This window comes from Pogoniulus pusillus, chromosome 10 (genome assembly GCF_015220805.1).
Source record: "Pogoniulus pusillus isolate bPogPus1 chromosome 10, bPogPus1.pri, whole genome shotgun sequence".
NCBI lineage: Eukaryota > Metazoa > Chordata > Aves > Piciformes > Lybiidae > Pogoniulus > Pogoniulus pusillus.
The window spans coordinates 33069339-33085114 of record NC_087273.1 but is presented as its reverse complement, the minus strand read 5'-3'; the positions used below and the strand labels follow the sequence as shown (position 1 = coordinate 33085114).

Sequence of the window (15776 nt, the reverse complement as noted above, 5' to 3'; positions counted from 1 at the left end):
GGAGGGAACAAGATGCTGGAGGGAACATACACAGTTATGGTGCTCTTCATGATCTTGAAGGAGTCTTCACAGAACCACAGGATCACAGAATCAGTCAGGGTTGGAAGGGACCACAAGGATCATCTAGTTCCAACCCCCCTGCCATGCCCAGGGACACCCTACCCCAGATCAGCCTGGCCAGAGCCTCATCCAGCCTGGCCTTAAATACCTCCAGGGATGGGCCCTCAACCACCTCCCTGGGCAACCCATTCCAGGCTCTCACCACTCTCATGCTGAAGAATTTCCTCCTCACATCCAGTCTGAACCTACCCACCTCCAGCTTTGCTCCATTCCCCCCAGTCCTGTCACTCCCTGACAGCCCCAAAAGTCCCTCCCCAGCTCTTTTGTAGGCCCCCTTCAGATACTGGGTGAGGATGGTTGGAGGAGACACTTGGCTTGTTAAACCTCATGCAATTGTAGAGAGCAAAAAGGTTCAGCCTCCTCTTCTCCAAACTGAACAGCCTCCTGCTCCCTCAGTTGCTCCTCACAGGACTTGTTTTCTAGACCACTCATCAGCTTCATTGCCCTTCTTTGGACCAAGTCTTGTCTTTCTTGGAGTGAGGGCCCCAAAACTGAGCCCAGCATTCGAGGTGCAGCCTTACCAGGGAGATAATCACTTTGCTACTCCTTCTGGGCACGCTCTTGTTGGTACAAGCTGTGTTTTAAGGCTGAACAGAATGTTTTGATCACAGATTTTTTTAAAACAAAAATGATGATTCACTAAAAAAAGTCCAATTCCAGTTTAGGATTAAATACACTGACAGAATCAAAACAAAGAACTTTGTTCCTTCCTCTTTTGTTGTTGCCTTGCCCCACTGCAAACTCTTGCAGCTGGCCATTACTTATCTGAATGGATTCAAAAGCAATTTGCCTTTCTCTTCCTTTTCTTTATGGCATCCTCCTGCCAACAGGCCTTTGTTTAAAAGCACACTTCTACTCCACAAACCTCTCACCCCCCAGACAAAAAGAGAGATTTCCTTTTCAGTATTTCCCTCCCTGGTGACTTTTTCGTGGTGGATGTGTAAGCAATACTATGTTATTCAGTACACCAACTGAATGCGTTTTGTCTTGTACTGCTCTACTCTCCCTCATCATCAAAGGGCTGCTGGACTTCATCTGGCTGATCCCATGTGGTGCCTTCTTGCTTAAAATCAGAGTCACTTTGGTTGGAGGAGACCTTTTGAGATCACAAAGTCCAACCATTAACCCAGCACTGGCAGCTCACCACTAAACCTTGAGGCCTCGAGGCACCTGTTCTAGTGGGAGGTGTCGCTACCTATGGCAAGGGGTTGGAATTAGGTGATCTTTGAGGTCCCTTCCAACCTTAACCATTCTATGAGACCATAGAATCAACCAGGTTGGAAGAGACCTCCAAGACCATCCAGGCCAACCTAGCACCCAGCTCTAGCCAATCAACTAGACCATGGCACTAAGTGTCTAATCCAGTCTTTACCTGAACACTTCCAGGGACGGTGCCTCCACCACCTCCCTGGGCAGCCCATTCCAATGCCAATCACTCTCTCTGCCAACAACTTCCTCCTAACACCCAGCCTAGACTTCCCTTGGCACAACTTGAGACTGTGTCCCCTTGTTCTGTTGCTGGTTGCTTGGCAGAAGAAACCAACCCCAACCTGGTTACAACCTCCCTTCAGGTAGTTGTAGACAGCAATGAGGTCCCCCTGAGCCTCCTCTTCTCCAGCATAAACACCCCCAGCTGCCTCAGCCTCTCCTCATAGGGTTTGTGTTCCAGGCCCCTCACCAGCTTTGTTGCCCTTCTCTGGACACGTTCCAGCACCTCAACCTCTCTCTTGAATTGAGGGGCCCAGCACTGGACACAGGGCTCAAGGTGTGGCCTGACCAGTGCTGAGTACAGGGGCAGAATAACCTCCCTCGTCCATGTGTGTCAGCACCACATCTGCATGGCTTTGAAACCACTCCAGGGATGGGGATTCCACCACTGCCCTGGGCAGCCTGTTCCAGGGACTGACATTTTGGAGAAGTTATTGTCCAACCTAAATGGCCCCATACAAGGTAAAAGGTAATACAGAAACACAACAGCCTTCCCAGAAACCTGAGTCCCCAGGAGGGGCTCCCAACCGCTCTTTCACCTTCCCCCTGCCCCTCTCAACCTTACCCCAGTCCCAAGGAAGAATGGAGGTTCAGCCAGGGGGTTAGGAAGCAAAGTGGATTGTTCAGAGAAACAGCAGAGAGGTTAAAGAGAGATGCAGCTCAGAGCTCCCCAGCATTAGAAGAAAGTTATCTATGTTTTGATTTTTGGTTTCATACATCTCAGCAAGCCTATGAGCGAGGCAGACATCAGCCTTATCTCTCTTTCACTGCCTGTAATCTAGTCCTTCTCACCAAAACATTCTAGCTAGGCTCAAACTAGCACAGGCTCCTGGTCCAACTAGAAACCATCTCCTCCCATCATGTTTCTTGGTACTTGTTACTCCATGACCCTGCTCAATATCCTCACAGCAAAGAAGTTTCTTCTCATGATCAGATTCAACCTCCTGGCTTCAATTCTGTGCCTGTTGGTCCTCGTCCTGATTCTGGACACTACTGAAATTATTCTGGCCCCATCCTCTTACCCCCACCCTTTTTCTCCTGCTGAGCATTGAGAAGATCCCCTTTCAGTCTGCACTTCTCCAGGCTAAATGGTTCCAGGCCCCTCAATGCTTCCTCCTCAGAAACGCTTCGGTCCCCTCTGCATCTCTGTGGACTCTCTCCAGTTGTTTCTGTCACTCGTGAACTGGAGAACCCAGAACTGGACACTACACCCCCAAATGGAGCCTCACTGAGGCAGATAAATCATCATTACTGGAATTATGTATCTAGACATGTCAGCTTCTGATGTTTTATGGACTCAGCCTATCTCTTTTCCCTTTGTGAGCAACCAGGGGAAAAAAAATACCCACAAAAACCCAACACAATTCTCTCAGGACTTAAATATCTTGAGTTAATATTTTACAAAGCCTCCCTGGAGCAGAAGTTTCAACCAGCAGGAGCAAAACCCTTGAGAAGCAGCCAGAAATTGTCATCCCTTCAGCTGGGACATGGTGGGGAGAGGGGAAACAGGTCCTGCCAATTGCTCTGTGCTGTGGAAAGCTGTGCTCTTTGTTTAAAAGGTGATAGTGAACACAAATAAGGAAAAAGGCAAAACTTCCTGGCACTCTAACAGTGTTTGGGGCCCCTTTTCCCTGACTTCCCACACCAGCAACTGCAGGAAAGAATGCTCTTGCCAGTCTGGAGTTGAAGCAAATTCCAAAGGCCATCTAATCCTATGTGTCTACAGTCAGCAGGGACGTCTCAACCTACAGCAGAGCCCCATACAACCTGACCTGCACTGGGGCCAGGGATGGGGCACCTACAGCCTCTCTGGACAGCCTGGGGCAGGGTCTCACTACCCTCAGCACAAGAAAACTTCTTCCTTCTCTCCAGCCTAAATCTCACTCTTTTGGTTTCAAACTGTCACCTCTTGGTCCTGCTAAAGTCTGTCTGCAGCTTTCTGCTTGGTCGCTGTAAGTGGTGAAAGGCCACAAGAAGCTCTCCCTGGAGTCTTCTCCAGGCTGAACACCACCAATTTTCTCAGCCTCAGTGGTTCCAGCTCTTGCATCATTTTTGTGGCCTCGTGTGGCCCCATCCATATCTCTCCCGTGCTGAGGAGCAGAGAGCTGGACCCAGCACTGCAGATGGGCTCTGAGCAGTGTGGAGCAGAATCCCCTCCCTCCATCTGCCACCCACACTGGGGTGACTTCTGGGCTGTAAGCACACATCATCAAACACAGGCTGGGATGAAAAGAGGGGGGTTTTGCCCTGCTAGCATCACTGGCTTCCTTCCTTTAGTCATGGGCAGGGAATTTAAACATCTCCTACCCTCCCAGTGTGTATCTTGTCCGTGATTCTTGCTCTTCACGCACCCCACCAGACTGTTCCTTGCACTCAGGCTCCACCAGCACTTCAGCAAACTCAAACCCAGGCCTTTTAAAATCTTTTTTCACCATATTTAGTGGTTGTTTCTTTTCTCCCCACAGCAAAAAAAAAAACAAAAACAAACAACCCAAAACAAACAAAAAAACCCAAAAACCCCAAAGCTATTTTGTAACATTTCCATACCAAAAAGCAATAAATGCAAACCAGACCACTTAGCACGACAACAACTGCTGTGACAAGCAGCTTCACCAGCTCCATCTAAGGCTCCTGGGTAACTAATGTGCATTTACAACAGGTTTTAAAGTATGGAGCTCATTTGGTAAACCAGCTGAGCAAAACTCTCCTGAGGATCTCATAGGTGAGGACTTGTTAGGACTTGTTATCTCAGGCTGGATTAAACTAAGGTGTGTAAAATCCTTGTTACAAGAAAGATTAAGCAGAGCTGCTTTAGCCCTAAAAAGCTGAATCACAGAATTAACCAGGTTGGAAGAGACCTCCAAGATCATCCAGGCCAACCTAGCACCCAGCCCTAGCCAGTCAACTAGACCATGGCACTAAGTGCCTCAGCCAGGCTTTGCTTCAACACCTCCAGGCACAGTGACTCCACCACCTCCCTGGGCAGCCCATTCCAACGCCAATCACTCTCTCTGCCAACAGCTTCCTCCTAACATCCAGCCTAGACCTCCCCTGGCACAACTTGAGACTGTGTCCCCTTGTTCTCTTGCTGGTTGCCTGGCAGAAGAGACCAACCCCCACCTGGCTACAACCTCTCTTCAGGTAGTTGTAGACAGCAATGAGGTCACCCCTGAGCCTCCTCTTCTGCAGGCTGCACACCCCCAGCTCCCTCAGCCTCTCCTCATAGGGTTTGTGTTCCAGGCCCCTCACCAGCTTTGTTGCCCTTCTCTGGACATGTTCCAGCACCTCAACATCTCTCTTGAATTGAGGAGCCCAGCACTGGACACAGGGCTCAAGGTGTGGCCTGACCAGTGCTGAGTACAGGGGCAGAATAACCTCCCTTGTCCTACTGGCCACACTGTTCCTGATGTAGGCCAGGATGCCATTGGCTCTCTTGGCCACCTGGGCACACTGCTGGCTCATCTTCAGCTACTCTCTACCAGCACCCCCAGGTCCCTTTCTGCCTGGCTGCTCTCCAGCCACTCTGTCCCCAGCCTGTAGTGCTGCTTGGGGTTGTTGTGGCCAAAGTGCAGAACCCTGCACTTGGCCTTGTTAAATCTCATCCCACTGGATGAGATTTCAGACGAAGCTTGCTTCCATGGGGCCTGCTTCTAACCTTCTGCAACGATTCCAAGTTATGCCTATTAAAAGCTCAGCATGTTTGAAAAGAACCTCCAGCTGCTGTTTTGACCCACCTACCTGTGGCTTTTGTCCTGGAGGAAATGGCCTTGCTTTTAAGTGATAATGGCAGTTGGCTCCATTTCCTCCAGCCAAAGCTGCTCAAAACAGTTTCAGGGCAAAAAGAATACTAATAAAAAAAGGACAAATCTCTAACTGAGGAAGCAGAAGTTAATTCTTCACCACTTCTAATGTATTCTTGAAGGATGCTGAATGAGCACTGACTCAGCAAGCTGCCTGCCTGCCTCACAAACAGTTCCACAAGCCCAGGCTGCCCATCACCCCTAGGTGATGTTCTCCATACCTTCCCACCTATGTTCCCTGTACCTTTTTCAGTTTCCAGGCTTTGTGGCTTCTTTGCTCTTTTCCTGTCATGGTTTGGGTGTTACCTGCCCCCCACCCCTTAAGAAAATCACCCAGACAAGACTCAGCCCCTCTGGAAAATTGAATGAAGCTTTATGTTTACAGCACAGCACAATATACAAGCAGCTATGTACAATCTACACAGCTAGAGATAGAAATATGCAAGTTAAAAAGTAATACAGAAACACAACAGCCCTCCCAGAAACCTGAGTCCCCAGGAGGGGCTTTCAACCACCCTTCCACCTTCTCCCACCCCTCTACCTTACCTCACACTTTGCCTTACGTTCAAGGTGAGTTTGGAGGGTTGGCCAGGGAGGTTAGGAAGAAGAAGGATTAGTCATACAGATGGCAGGTTAAAGAGAGAGAAAAATGCAGCCCAAAAGCCATAGAGAGAGAGAGACTCTGTTATCTGTGTTTATGTTCTTGCTTTTATACATCTCAGCAAGCCTACAAGTGAAGCAGCCATCACCATTGTTTCCTTTCCACAGCCTAGAATCTAATTCTTTTCACCAAAATATCCCAGCTAGGCTCAAACTAGCACACTCTACTGTCTCTAGTGATGCTTACAAGAACAAAATCACAGCAACACAAAATGGAGCAGGTTAGAAAGGACTAAGTGGAAGAGATCACTTAGTCATAGAATCAAGCAGGTTGGAAGAGACCTCCAAGATCATCCAGGCCAACCTAGCACCCAGCCCTAGCCAGTCAACTAGACCATGGCACTAAGTGCCTCAGCCAGGCTTTGCTTCAACACCTCCAGGGATGGTGCCTCCACCACCTCCCTGGGCAGCCCATTCCAATGCCAATCACTCTCTCTGGCAACAGCTTCCTCCTAACATCCAGCCTGAACCTCCCCTGGCACAACTTGAGACTGTGTCCCCTTGTTCTGTTGCTGGTTGGGCTCTATGACCTCTGGAGGTCTCTTCCAACTTCTGAGAATCTGTGATTTTGTGGTAGAAATCTAATCCCTGGAACCATTCTAATTCTGGTTGTGTGGAGCTCTGGTCAACTTGATACAGCTGAAGATGCCCTGCTGACTGCAGGGTGGTTGGACTAGATGATCTTGAGAGATCTCTTTCAATCCCAACCATTCCATGATTCTGTGACACTGGTGAGAGAAGAGAGGGTTAAAGAGTGCCAGTGAGGAGAACCATGATTACCTCATGGAGATATCAGGGTATTCCCTTGGGGCACAAGGAGGCTGATTCAGCAATGTGTGACTCTGGCTTTGCCTTGTGGTAGGTTGATAAATCTGATGAGATGCACCAGTGAACAAAAAAACCCTACTAACTCTGTAGCTGATGTCCAGAATGTTGTGCAGAAATGTGCTGTGCAGGCTTTGACAGCAGACATTGATTTCAAGGAAGCCAAGCCAAACCCAATAAGCAGTTTTTATCCTGTCCCCAAAGCCTTCATCAGACCACACAAGAAGCTGGTTCAGTGACACCTAATGACTGCTCACAGGCTGATTAATATCAGGCTTGTGTTTTCACTTTAATCAACTAATGGGTGGTAAAGAATCCATAAACCAAACAGGAGCAGTAAAGCCATCTTGTAATTAAACCCATCATTTACTCCTTGTTTACAGAGTCAGGATGCCTTACTCTTTAAGGTGGTAATGATTCATGTCATTCAGCAAGTCTTGAACCTGCTTTGTTACCATTAGCTGTGTTTATAGGAATGAGGAAGGCGAAAGGAACAAATTCTCCTGGTGGTTTCAGGACTAAGATCCACTTTTTCATGGTGCAATTGTTCTCCCAGTATGACCACTTACACCAGTCCAGCCATCAGTGCTTGGAAAATGCAGAATCCATTTGGATTTGGGTTCAGACAGAGCTACAGAATTGTTTAGGCTAGAGAAGACCTCTAAGATCATGTAGTCCCAGCCATTAACCCAGCACTGACAGGTCACCACTAAACCATGTCCCTCAGCACCACATATATCTATCTCTCTATATATATGTATGATTTAAATCCCTTCAAGGATGGGGCCTCCACCACTGCCCTGGGCAGCCAGTTCTAGGGCTTGACAACACCTTAGAGGAGGAAGTTTTTCTTCATGTCCAACCTAAACTTCCCCTGGCACAACTTGAAGACATTTCCTCTTGACCTATCACTTGTTCCCTTAGAGAAAGGGCTAACCCCCACCTCATTCCAACCTCCTTTAAAGAGGTGTAGAGACTGAGGTGGTCTCCCCTCAGCTGCCTTCTCTCCAGGCTAAACAACCCCATTTCCCTCAGCTGTTCCTCACCAGATGTGTTCTCCAGGTCCTTCACCACCTTCTTCACCAACTGTGCATTCCACACACAAAAAAACCCCTCTATTAACCATTAACTTTACTTCTAAAGATGCTTTTTTCACCTCCACAAACAGCTTTTGGACCAAGAGGACTTGCAAGAGAAAAGACTGGCAAGATTTAAAGGTACTAAAAGAATTTCATGTGTTTATACTTAAAGGTTTTCTTTTATTTCTTTACTTATTTATTTCTTTCTTTATACCTCATCTGCAATTCATCAGGGTTCTAAGAGGAGTTGGGAGATTCAGCTGTAGGGTTTGCATGCCAGGGTTACCTGCCAGCCTTTAAAAATGCTTTCCACCTTGATTCCTTCAGCTTTCTCTTGCACAACCTCTTGGTGATAGGGAAGTCCCCTGCCTGTGACAATGGCCACATTGTGACCCCTCTGTGGCTGAACATAGTGATTGCAGAAGAATCTCTTTCTGTTTGAGTGTTTCAATGTGAAGGGCTCTCACAATCACCCTCTTTGACTTCGGGGAGGGCAGAGAGCATACTCTGTAGGTATTGCCTGCTGGCAAGGCTGACCTCTGGGGACATGACCCAGACCTCTCCTCCACACTGCTTAATCACATCACGCCAGCATCAGCCTGATGCACTACATGGCTTCAATGTGCCTGTCAATATCTGAAAGAGACTTTATTTTGCCTTCATTCTCCTAAGAAGGCTGTTCCTAAAGGGCAGGAGGGATTCTCAAACGTTTAGCACTAAACAAGAGTATCTTCTGTTAACCTTTTTTTTTTTTGGCTCCCCCCAGATGAATTGGAAAAGAACTCTTTTCACATCCATTAAGAGGAAGCAGGATAAGCTGGTTCTGAAAGCTGAAGGCTTCAGGACATGAGCAGATCACAGTAGAGTGTGTTGGGTTCTATTTTCATGGAGCACAGGGAAGGCAAGAAACATCTAGACGTGGCCTACAGCAGACAAAAGATGGTTGTGAGAGGGCAGTTTAACCCCCTAAATAATTCCAACATATTTTATTGTTAGAGCTGATAAATGTTCCTGAGACAGAAGAATCCTTGCAATCAGACTGGGGGATGAGGTGATAGAAAGCAGCCCTGGAAAAAGACTTGGAGGTGCTGATAGATGAGAATCTGGACATGAGCAGACAGTGTGAGCTTGCAGCACAGAAAGCCAATGGCACCCTGGGCTGCATCAAAAGCAGTGTGGCCAGCAGAGCCCAGAGGTGATTCTGACACAGTCTCAAGTTGTGTCAGGGAGGTCTAGGCTGGATGTTAGAAGGAAGTTGTTGGCAGAGAGAGTGATTGGCATTGGAATGGGCTGCCCAGGGAGGTGGTGGAGTCACTGTCCCTGGAGGTGTTGAAGAAAACCCTGAATGAGGCACTTAGTGCCATGGTCTAGTTGACTGGATAGGGCTGGGTGCTAGGTTGGCCTGGATGATCTTGGAGGTCTCTTACAACTTGGTTGATTCTATGATTCTATGACACTTTGTTCTGCTCTGCTGTGACCTCACCTGGAGCATTGTGTCCAGCTCTGGAGCCTTCAATATAGGAGGGACATGGAACTGATGGAAAGGGTCCAGGCCACAAAAATGATCAGGGGCTTTGAGCACCTCTGCCACAAGGACAGACTGAGGGAGTTAGGGGTGTTCAGCCTGGAGAAGCAAAGTTTCTGGGAAGACCTAATAGCTGCTTGCCAGTAACTGAAGTGGGCTACAAGAAGGATGGAGAGAGACTGTTCACAAAAGCCTGTGGTAACAGGACAAGGGCAATGACTTCAAACTACACAAGAGCAGTTTTAAATTAGATATTAGGAAGAGATTCTTTACTATGAGGTGGTTGGGATCCCATCCCTGGAAGTATTCAGAGTGAGGCTTGACAGGGCTCTGGGCAACCTGATCTAGTTGAGGGTGTCCCTGCTGACTGCAGGTGGGGTTGGACTAGATGACCTTCAGAGGACCCTTCCAACCCAGACCATTCTATGATGCTTTTGTTATGCTGGTGCTCCTTTAAGTCCAAATGTTTTGTGAAAGCAAATGCACCTATCTAGTTCAGACCAAAGTTTTCCAGGAAGACACAGAGGCACATGGGCCATGCAGTGTGGGCTTAGGATATGCCATGCTTCCAGGAAATGCTGGATCTGTTGTGCACATGTGGTACAAACCTTGGAGCGGTTTGGGTTAGGAGCTCATCAAGTCCAGCTCCTCTGCACTCATCAGGGATGACTCTGCTCTCGTGAGACCCTGCCTGGAGTACTGTGTACAGTTCCAGAGCCCCCAACACAGGAGGGACATGGAACTGTTGGAGCCAGTCCAGAGGAAGCCACAAAGATGCTAAGCGGGCTGCAGCAGCTCTGCTATGAGGATAGGCTGAGAGAGTTGGGGCTCTGCAGCCTGGAGAAGAGAAGGCTTCAAGGAGACCTTGGAGTAGCCTTCCAGTATCTGAAGGGGGCCTACAGGAGGGATGAGGAGGGACTATGTACAAGGTCTTGTAATGACAGGATGAGGAGTAATGGGTTTAAACTGGCAGAGGGGAGATTCAAACTAGATGTGAGGAAGAAGTTCTTTCCAGTGAGGGTGGCGAGACACTGGCACAGGTTGCCCAGGGAGGTTGTGGCTGCTCCCTCCCTGGAGCTGTTCAAGGCCAGGTTGGATGAGGCTTTGAGCGACCTGTTCTAGTGGGAGGTGTCCTTGCCTATGGCAGGGGGTTGGAACTGGATGATCTCTGATGTCTCTTCCAACCTAAACCATTCTATGTCTGCAACTAGATGAGGTTCCTCAGAGCACCAAACAACCTGACCTGGAATGGTTCCAGGGATGAGGCATCTACCACCTCTCTGGGCAACCTGGGCCAAGGTTTCACCACCTTCACTTAAAAATCTTCTTCCTTCTCTCTAGTCTGAATCTCTCTCTTGTAGTTTAAAACCATGACCCCTTGTCCTGTCACAACAGGCCCTGCAAAAATATCTGCCCCTGTTTTTCTCACTGTCCCCTTTAAGTAATGAAAGGCATCAAGAAGGTCTCCCTGTTATTTTCCTGGGGAGCCTGTTCCACTGTTTGAAAACCCTTCCAAGATCCAAGCTAAACCTCCTCTGGTGCAAACTGAGGCCATGCATTGCAAGTGTAAGCTTCCTGAGGAGGAAAACACTTGTAGAGAGCGAGCACACGAACTAAACAGGAGCTCAAAGTCATGCAATGTGCCTTTGAAGTTTCCTCTGTGCTTAGCTTTAGCTGAAGTCCAACTGCTACTTTCACCCTCCCCATAATTAATGAGCCCTTTTAAGTAAATGTCACCATTCTACCCCTTACACACTTCTCAAAGGCTCCAAGACCTAAGCAAACAAGCAGTCCTTATTTTCAGGAGTACTTATCTCCATGAGTTACTGGGTTTTCTTTTACTTGTGTTTTAATGTAGATGGGAGGGCAAAGGTTGAGCTACAAAACATGAGTATGTAAACTCTCCAATGCATTGATTTCTGGGCATGAAATGGTATCAGTTGCCACAGAATCTGACTGGTAGGAGTTGGAAGGGACCTCTACAGACCACTTAGTCCAACCTCTCTGCTAAGACAGGGTCACCCACAGCAGATAGCACAGGACCACGATGTCCAGCAAGGTTTGGAATCTCTCCAGAGGAGATTCCATCACCTCTCTGGCCAGCCTACTCCAAGGTTCCAGCACCTTCATAGCCAAGAATTTCTCCTCATGTTCAGATGGAACCTCCTGGGTTCCAGTTTGAGCCCATTGCCTCTTGTCCTGTTTCTGGGCACTACTGCAAGCAGTCTGGCCCTATCCTCTTGCCTCCCCCTTCCCTTTAACTCTTGCTGAGCATTGATCAGATCCCCTCTCAAGCTGCTCTTCTCCAGGCTAAACGGCCCCAGGGCTCTCAGTCTTTCCTCCACACAGAGATGCTCCAGTCCCCTCAGCATCTTTGTGGCCTCTGCTAGATTCTCTCCAGTAGTTCCTTGTCTCTCTTGAACTGGGGAGCCCAGAACTGGACCCAATGCTCCAGATGTGTTATCCTGCAATTCATGAACTTTGTGTTTAGCATTATTCACAGGACTGATGTAAAGCAACACATTAAACTTTTAAAGCTAAGCAACAGAGCATTTAAATCTATTTTACTGAAAAAAAAATTGCTTAAGTGGTGAAGCTACTTCAAAATCATTTGCTGGTGCGTGGAGTGACGTCACATTGTCACTACAAAAACCATCCTGGAGCTGATGTTCAGATAACAATAAACTGCTGCAACCCTGCTGCCTTAATCTATCCCTTCTGTTTAACTTCAGAACATCCTTCTTGGCAGCTCTGTGAATGTTGAAATGATTACAGATCACAACAGTGTCATCAGCCAATGTACTTCTCACCAGCTGGATTTTTCTTGACTGCTCTTGGTTGGCTGTCAGGCAGTTCTGACCTCTCAGCTTGAATTTTCCATGCTGCATTGTACTTTGTGGTGGAATGAATCAGTCAGCAGGCATGAAAATAATAAATGCCATAGCCAAGTAAATATGAATATATGCCTGTAACTCTATTTATTGCCACTCAAGCACATTGCTGAAGCCTGTGTGAGATACTTTGGGATGAATACCAAGATCTTCTGTTAATGCCAATGTTTAATAAAGCAACATAAAGAATGTGCAAGGACTAAAACAATGTTGATGAGCCTTGGAGAACATCTCAAAGCACCACAGAATGATTCAACCACTTCCCTGGGGAGCCTTTCCCCTAAAGGTGTTTTATCACCTTTTCAATGAAGAGATTTCTTTTAATAGCCAATCTAAACCTCTCCTGACACATCATAGAATCAACGACGTTGGAAGAGACCTCCAAGCTCATCCAGTCCAACCTAGCACCCAGCCCTAGCCAGTCAACTAGACCATGGCACCAAGTGCCTCATCCAGGCTTTTCTTGAACACCTCCAGGGATGGTGACTCCACCACCTCCCTGGGCAGCCCATTCCAATGCCAATCACTCTCTCTGCCAACAACTTCCTCCTAACATCCAGCCTCTATCTCCCCCAGCACAACTTGAGACTGTGTCCCCTTGTTCTGTTGCTGGTTGCCTGGCAGAAGAGACCAACCCCCACCTGGCTCCAGCCTCCCTTCAGGTAGTTGTAGACAGAAGTGAGGTCTGCCCTGAGCCTCCTCTTCTCTAGCATAAACACCCCGAGCTCCCTCAGCCTCTCCTCATAGGGTTTATGTTCCAGGCCCCTCACCAGCTTTGTCACCCTTCTCTGGACACATTCCAGCACCTCAACATCTCTCTTGAATTGAGGGTCCCAGAACTGAGCATACCATGTTCCTATTTTTACCTGAGCAAAGAGTTAATTATAAACTGGAAAGCAGATAAACATGAAAACACTTAGAACTACAGAATGAGACTGGGCTGGAAAGCAGATAATCATGAAACTCTTAGAACCATAGAATGAGACTGGGTTGGAAAGCAGATAAACATGAAACTCTTGGAACCATAGAATGAGACTGGGTTGGAAAGCAGATGAACATGAAACTCTTAGAACCACAGAATGAGACTGGGTTGGAAAGCAGATAAACATGAAACTCTTAGAATCATAGAATGAGACTGGGTTGGAAAGCAGATAAACATGAAACTCTTAGAACCATAGAATGAGACTGGGCTGGAAAGCAGATGAACATGAAACTCTTAGAACCATAGAATGAGACTGGGTTGGAAAGCAGATAAACATGAAACTCTTAGAACCACAGAATGAGACTGGGTTGGAAAGCAGATAAACATGAAACTCTTAGAATCATAGAATGAGACTGGGTTGGAAAGCAGATAAACATGAAACTCTTAGAACCATAGAATGAGACTGGGCTGGAAAGCAGATGAACATGAAACTCTTAGAACCATAGAATGAGACTGGGTTGGAAAGCAGATAAACATGAAACTCTTAGAACCACAGAATGAGACTGGGTTGGAAAGCAGATAAACATGAAACTCTTAGAACCATAGAATGAGACTGGGTTGGAAAGCAGATAAACATGAAACTCTTAGAACCATAGAATGAGACTGGGCTGGAAAGCAGATAAACATGAAACTCTTAGAACCATAGAATGAGACTGGGCTGGAAAGCAGATAAACATGGCAACTCTTAGAACCATAGAATGAGACTGGGTTGGAAAGCAGATAAACATGAAACTCTTAGAACCATAGAATGAGACTGGGTTGGAAAGCAGATAAACATGAAACTCTTAGAACCATAGAATGAGACTGGGCTGGAAAGCAGATAAACATGAAACTCTTAGAATCATAGAATGAGTCTGGGTTGGAAGGGACCTTTCATGGTCATCTAGTTTGACCCCTATGCCATGAACTCTGGGCTTGTGACAAAGAGACAGAGGTAACATCTTCATGGGAATTATCAAGACATCACCCTAAGTTTCAAGTGGTGTTTTTCTATTTTGCCTTCAAATGTTAGCGTGATGTGCCTGTGAAAAACATGACCTTTCTAGGCAAGGAGCCAAATGCATCAGTAATGTTTCCAGAGCACTTGGAATCCAGTGAGAGCTGGACATGTCTGAGTGAGTTGCACTCTTTTTTTGTCTATTGCAAAGCCCATTAAAAAAAAGCAAACAACAGGTTAAGAAAAAAATCACCTCTTGAACGGGACTAACACTGATGGATGCACAGCATCTTCCCAGTTTCTTTCAACTACCCTTTTCCTTTTGCTTATTTTGGAGGTTTACTTCAAATATTTCACCCCTTGGCACTCCAGGGAAAGCTGCAGCATGCCAAATATTTCCAAGGTAGCTTTTCAAATACTCTGCAGCTCCTGGTGGTGGCTCGAGGCTAATGGGAATATTTTAATGAGAGAAATTAGAGCATGGGTTGTGAAAAGAAGATAATGACAGAAGAAAGAAAATAGTAAGGTCTGTATCATTCACTGGTTTGCTGAGAGGATATAAAGCCAAAATATCAACAGTTTGTCCCACTCTGGTGTGTGATGTTGGATCTATTCACTTCCTCTTCATTCTGTGCTAATCTCTCTCCTCTAATCTTGGCTAACACATAACAAGGTAAGCTTTGCTGGTCGTTTTGTTTGTCTGTCTGGGAGAAAAGAGGGACAGAGAGAGGGCTGCTTTAAGCCCCTTGTGGACAGTTTGTTTTGCCTGAGAGGGAGTTTGGATTTCTGTATTATTTCTACTTGGTATATAATTGTAACTACTTGCAAATACATTGTGTATATATGCTTGTCAATTTTGCCTGGCTGTAACCACAGCTTCAGCTTACTTCCAAGCTGCCTGGTAAACTTCTATAGAGGGGGAAGTTCCTAACCCAGCACACTCCTGAAGCTCTGGGAGCTACAGAGATCACTAACATTTATAAAACACGGTGCTCTCCTCTGCAGTTCCTCAGGGATGTGAGCAATTCTGAATCCAAGCACCCCCTGCTGAAGCCAGCCAATTTACTCTTTGGACATTTAAATGCCTTACTGGTGATGCTGGGGGAGTAAGATGTACCTCTCAGAAATCTCTAAGGAAATCTCTCTTGTTGGAAGGAAAGTTTCAAGATGCAGAAAGCAGAGAGAGACAATATTATCTCAGGCATCTTAACATAGGTACCAAATCACAGTATCACAGTATCCCCAAGGTTGGAAGGGACCTCATAGATCATCAAGTCCAACCTGTTACCACAGAGCTCAAGGCCAGACCATGGCACCAAGTGCCACGTCCAAATGTGTTCACCTGGGATCTTTGGATGGTCCAGAGCCATACCAGGAAGCTCTACAGATATCCTGTAGAGAACAGAACCACAGAATCATAGAACTATCAAGGTTGGAAAAGACCTTTGAGGTCATCAAGTCCAGCCACT

At 46.9% G+C, this 15776-nt stretch overlaps 1 protein-coding gene across 2 annotated transcripts in view; it reads right to left on the bottom strand.

The window, feature by feature from the left end:
* The window catches only part of ARHGAP28 (Rho GTPase activating protein 28), a 109203-nt gene that overhangs the window by 50627 nt on the left and 42800 nt on the right, over nt 1-15776 (bottom strand). The gene's annotated exons all lie outside the window — the stretch shown is intronic.